Below are 6,184 nucleotides of genomic sequence, written 5' to 3'. Positions count from 1 at the left end.
GAGGTTTGATATGAGGAGGGTGGGTCACTTGTAATGAGAAGAAACAGCAAAACAGAGACTGAGAACCTTCATAAGCTGTGATATTATCTCCAGAACTGTGAAGTCACATTAAAAAGCTGTTCAAAGATGATGCTGTAGCTATTCCTGAGGCAGGCTCTCTGTTCCAACTGGCCTCCACGTGTCTTCAGTCTTATTTCATTTATTGCAGATTGATTAATCCGGTCAATTTTTGCCATTAATTTAAAAAGGATATCAGCTATCCCGTTGAAACTCCAGCTGCCCTCTGTTCATTATTAACAGCAACATCAGGGACAAAAAAAGACAAAACTATGAACATTTTGTTCTGTGCAGTGAAAGTAAAACATCTGAAGAAAGAACAAAACCCCCCAAGCTCTGCTGATCCTCATCTTCCACGCCTGTCACTCACCTTTGCAGTGGGCGGTGGATGTGGGGGGGCGGACGGCTGGTCGCTGTGTTCATGTGGCTGAACGTTCCAACCTGGAAAAATCATCTGGTCACGAGCTTTCATGTGTTGAAGGCTGGGATGTTTCCGTGTTGCACGTCTCTTCAGCGCAGCCTTCGTTAAGAAGCAAATTATCCACACTGTAACTATTTATTCCAACTACTGAATTAATAAAACCCCAAATCCTGAAAAAGGGCGCCATGTTTAAGGTCAACAAACACAGAAAGCAACGACCTGCAAACCTCACAAACCAGCAGAAAACATGTGAAAGTGGGATATTTTACCAGTTCATTAAAAACTTCAGTTCAAAGGTGGAACAGCGCCAACAAAAGGCTGGAAAAAGTCAATGGTAATAAACATGCTGCAACTGATCAGGTTCATTAGCAACAGGTCACCTGAGCAGAGCACCTGAGAGAGGTTCAGCAGTATGCAGAAACTGTGGAGTAATATCAGAAAAAGATCCATTCTGTTCATACTGGAAATCAAATATTGATTCATGACATTTGCAAATTGTTGCATTTTATTTTTTATTTACATTTTACACAACATCAGTAGGTTTTAATATTTGCTCAGAATTTTTGCACTTCTTCTTTGGAACGTGGTTGCTTCACAAAGGCCGACATACCACTGGAAGGATTAACGTCAGTGAATAATGTAAAATATTCCCACATATCTTGGTTTATCTTACTCACCTGTGGGTCTTTCACAGGTCCTGGAGGTCTTGGTGGGAGAGTTAAGGGCTGCAAATCAGGGACTTTGTGCTGCCATTCTGAAACAGTTTGTCAATACAAAATAAACATTTTTCTGATTGATATTTCTATAAAGTATTTAAATGCGTGGTATTAGCTTTGCCTACTTCTGGAGTTACTGTGTTTGCTTTGACCAGAGACGCCAGGTGGAGAATCCCTCAGAGATCCAGAAGCCATCACAGGCTTTGGAGGGCAGGACATCGTCTTCAAATCCGCTTCAAAATAAATTCTTAAAGCTACCCAAGTGAAAAATAAATGTACTTTATTGTTCTTCATATTTTTACACGAGTTTAGTAGTATTTATTATCTGTTATCAGTTGTTCCAAAATATCTAATTTAAAGTTAACAAATCATTATGTTATAATTGGCTTTGTTCTTAGACATTATAAGTTCATATTCTGTATTTTACTAAATAACCTATGTTCCTAGCTGGTACTTTTCCACTCTGCTCATACTGTACAATCGATGACCTTAAAATGGTCCAAGACCTTAGAATGACATAAACAACTGGGTCAGACAGAACATCTCTATTGGAGCAGATAGGTCTGGTACATTAGATCCGAGCCTAAAACAGTTTATCACATCCAAAGAACACAGCAAGGACAGTGTTTGGCCTGGTCATGCCACTAAGAACTGTCCAATTATACTCTGACAAGTGTGAATACAACCTCTGTGAGATAAAGCTGAATATAAATATGAAATGTTTCCGGATATCGGGGCTCGGCCTGACGGATTTCCTGCGGGAGCTCTGGCACTCCGAGTCCAGCTGCAATATACTTTACTATGTGACCACTAATAAATAATTGATTTAATAAACGATTTCTCCAGCTTGTTCTTGGGCTTCCAATGAAAGGTTCGGGCTAACAATTACCACACTTTACAAAAGATTAGTATGCTAAAATGGAATATATTTAGCACGTTTATTTTGAACCGGGTTAGATCTTTCTGTTGACCACACTTTGCCTGAACCGAATTTTAGCTACTTTTAGTTAGCTACTTTTAGTTAGCTAGTTTTAATTCAGTCAGTTTTCAACACTGACACCCGATTAAATTCGTATTTTCCAACGTAGTTCATTTCTGGGGGGAAAAAGCTGTCTTGATAAAATATTATTCAAATGATATTCAAACACACATACCTTTTCAAGGTTTGAGCTCCACGATGTTTTTCATTTAGCTTTCACAACCAACGGCCGTTATCTGTGCCGTTAATGGCCGTTATTTAGCCATTACGGTTACTCGGATGAACGGTTTCCCAACGAAATGAATCGGAGCCCATTGACCCAAATACTTACAGCCATAAACTGATGAATTGATGAGTAAAAACTGATTAGTAAAATAAAGTTGACTCATTTCGTTTGTAAGTGCACAAAAATTTCAGAGCAAATAAGTTTATTTTTTAAACTTCACAATTGTTTTTATTTAAAAGAAGCGGTTAACGAACGTTATTTTGCTTTTTTTTTTTAGCAACAAAAGCCGAGTAGAGCACATGAACTCAAACATTATCTTACAGTTAAGGTACAAAAACAACCAAGGATTCGATAAGATATGGTTTATTTTGGAAATAGGCTCCTGTGTCGTAAAAATATATTTAAAATGTTCATATCATTGTCTGCTGCTGTGGCAAATAATTAGAGATGAACGTTAATAACATCAGAAAACAGAATGAAATGAATAATTGAACAAATATGGAGTCACTGTGAAGAAAACTAATGAACACGTTGTTAGATTGTGAACTTTGACCCATTTTGGGTGCCTGTATAAAATAAAAACATCCGTCTTTAAGTCTTTATCCTGCCCTCATTCTTCTATGTACAGGAAATAAATGCAGCAGCTCGTTATAAACGTGTGCAAACACAGAATAAAATCAGAGTTTGTTCAGTTCTCAGCAGCTTTAAAGTGAATATCTGGTCTGAGCTCCTTTATTCTCCAACACATACAACCAGAACCAACGCTATTCAGGTCATAATTTCTCATAGACATGACACAAAACATGAAAAACTTATTTTTAAAGATTTTATTTCGCATTATTACAAACAAATTGCCTCTTTCCCACTCTTCTTAGCTGAGGTTGAAGAAGAGGTTACTTATTTCAGAGACAGAGTCGATGGTCAAAGCTGTCACAGTGCTGAACTCCTCATGGATCATCTCCACGAACTCCACTTCCATGTTCATCCCGGACACACTTTGATTAATTGTACTTTTCTCCCTGAAAATTGAATCAAACACGAAACAGAGTTAGAAACATTGGACTTAAAAACAGGAATAACATATTTCAACATATTTCTCTTGCAAATGTACACAAATTTACTTACTCCTCAGTTAAACTTTCAAAGTACTCCTCGATGATTTCTTGGAGAGATTTCTTCAATCCGGTCAGACTGGCTGCTGGAACTGATGCTGGATCTGTTTGAAGGTTCAACTCGAAAGCGGTGGGGTCACAGTCCTGAGTCTGACCCAAGTCTGTAGAACATACAGGGACTGAGTCAGGAGAAGGACATGCAGCCGTCAGGTCAGCTTCCTCTGACTCAACTTCCATCTGTTGTTCTGTCTCATCCTCCTTTGTGTTCAATTTAAAGATGTTTATTACTCCTTCCTTGATCTTGGTGTACATAGTTGTGGCGGCTGGTTTGTCACTGGAGGAAGTATCTTCAGTAAGTTCTGCTTCTTGTGGTGATTGGTCACTACTATCTTTGGGTGATGTTGGGACATCATCAGCAGTCTCCTTGATTCCTTCTGCAGGTTCTTCCGGTTCCACATGAGTCATAGCTGAGTTAAAGTCCTCAGTTTTACCCAAGTCTGTAGAACATACAGGGACTGAGTCAGGAGAAGGACATGTAGCCGTCAGGTCAGCTTCCTCTGACTCAACTTCCATCTGTTGTTCTGTCTCATCCTCCTTTGTGTTCAATTTAAAAATGTTTTTTAATCCTTTCTTGATCTTTTTGTACATAGTTGTGGCGGCTGGTTTGTCACTGGAGGAAGTATCTTCAGTAAGTTCTGCTTCTTGTGGTGATTGGTCACTACTATCTTTGGGTGATGTTGGGACATCATCAGCAGTCTCGTTGATTCCTTCTGCAGGTTCTTCAGGTTCCAGATGGGTCTCTGCAGGTCCGTCTTGTCCTGAGGGGCTTGATGCTGACCCTACGTATTTCTTCCCATCTTCCTCATTGGCACCAAGCCCATCCTCATGGTGTTTCTCCGACTGGGATGGACCCATTGGGGTTAAACCAGTGGGAATGTCCCTATTCTCTGGTACGATGTCATTGCCATCCTCTCCTGTTTCGGATCCTAAATCTGTCATGAAGCCTTCTGCTTTGAAAGGACATCCGTCTTGGTCCTGTTCTTCCAGTTGGGATGACTTGTTGAGGGCCATAGCTGAGTCAAAGTCCTGAGTCTGACCCAAGTCTGTAGAACATACAGGGACTGAGTCAGGAGAAGGACATGCAGCCGTCAGGTCAGCTTCCTCTGACTCAACTTCCATCTGTTGTTCTGTCTCATCCTCCTTTGTGGTCAATTTAGAAATGTTTTTTAATCCTTTCTTGATCTTGGTGTACATAGTTGTGGCGGCTGGTTTGTCACTGGAGGAAGTATCTTCAGTAAGTTCTGCTTCTTGGGGTGATTGGTCACTAATATCTTTGGGTGATGTTGGGGCATCATTAGCAGTCTCCTTGATTCCTTCTGCAGGTTCTTCAGGTTCCAGATGGGTCTCTGCAGGTCCATCTTGTCCTGAGGGGCTTGATGCTGACTCTGTGTATTTCTTCCCATCTTCCTCATTGGCACCAAGCCCATCCTCATGGTGTTTCTCTGACTGGGATGGACCCATTGGGGTTAATTCAGGGGGAATTTCCTTATTCTCTGGTACAATAATGTCATTGCCATCCTCTCCTGTTTCGGATCCTAAATCTGTCATGAAGCCTTCTTCTTTGAAAGGACATCCGTCTTGGTCCTGTTCTTCCAGTTGGGATGACTTGTTGAGGGCCATAGCTGAGTCACAGTCCTGAGTCTGACCCAAGTCTGTAGAACATACAGGGAATGAGTCAGGAGAAGGACATGCAGCCATCAGGTCAGCTTCCTCTGACTCAACTTCCATCTGTTGTTCTGTCTCATCCTCCTTTGTGGTCAATTTAAAAATGTTTTTTAATCCTTTCTTGATCTTTTTGTACATAGTTGTGGCGGCTGGTTTGTCACTGGAGGAAGTATCTTCAGTAAGTTCTGCTTCTTGCGGTGATTGGTCACTACTATCTTTGGGTGATGTTGGGACATCGTCAGCAGTCTCCTTGATTCCTTCTGCAGGTTCTTCAGGTTCCACATGAGTCATAGCTGAGTCAAAGTCCTCAGTTTTACCCAAGTCTGTAGAACATACAGGGACTGAGTCAGGAGAAGGACATGCAGCCGTCAGGTCAGCTTCCTCTGACTCAACTTCCATCTGTTGTTCTGTCTCATCCTCCTTTTTTCCGAATTGAAATATTTTCTTTAATCCTGATTTAAATGTTTTATATGACTTTCCTTTATGTTCCATTTCGTTTTCTTTGGGCATTTTGTCGACTGCGACCTCCTCTTTCACCTCAGCAAAAGCCCTGCGGAGTTTGAAAAATTTTTCCAAATGCCTCTCAACTTTTTGGCTGGCGCAGGACTCCTTTGAGGATCCACTTTCCCCGATCGAATTGAGGCGTTCCGCTTTGTTCAACCTGGTAACAAACTGCAGGAGCTCATCGATATTTTCAGCAGATTGCTGAAGAATATCAGAGACGAACATCTCTGCATACTCAAAGTTCTCATCTGAAGACACAGGGGGGCTGGATGTGTCCTTTTCCTCCTTCGGGGTTACAATTCTTGAATCCTGTTGAAAATAAAGGAAACATACAATTGTTAGCAAAAAATGTCTCTGAACGATATTCTTAGTTATTTTATCGATTAATTTTACATTTATTTAACAAAGAAATCTATCTATATACAGATACAATTACACTTTGGA

This window comes from Leuresthes tenuis, unplaced genomic scaffold (genome assembly GCF_036924035.1).
Source record: "Leuresthes tenuis unplaced genomic scaffold, fLeuTen1.0.hap1 SCAF_15, whole genome shotgun sequence".
NCBI lineage: Eukaryota > Metazoa > Chordata > Actinopteri > Atheriniformes > Atherinopsidae > Leuresthes > Leuresthes tenuis.
The sequence above is the reverse complement of the archived record's forward strand: the minus strand, read 5'-3'. Positions refer to the sequence as shown.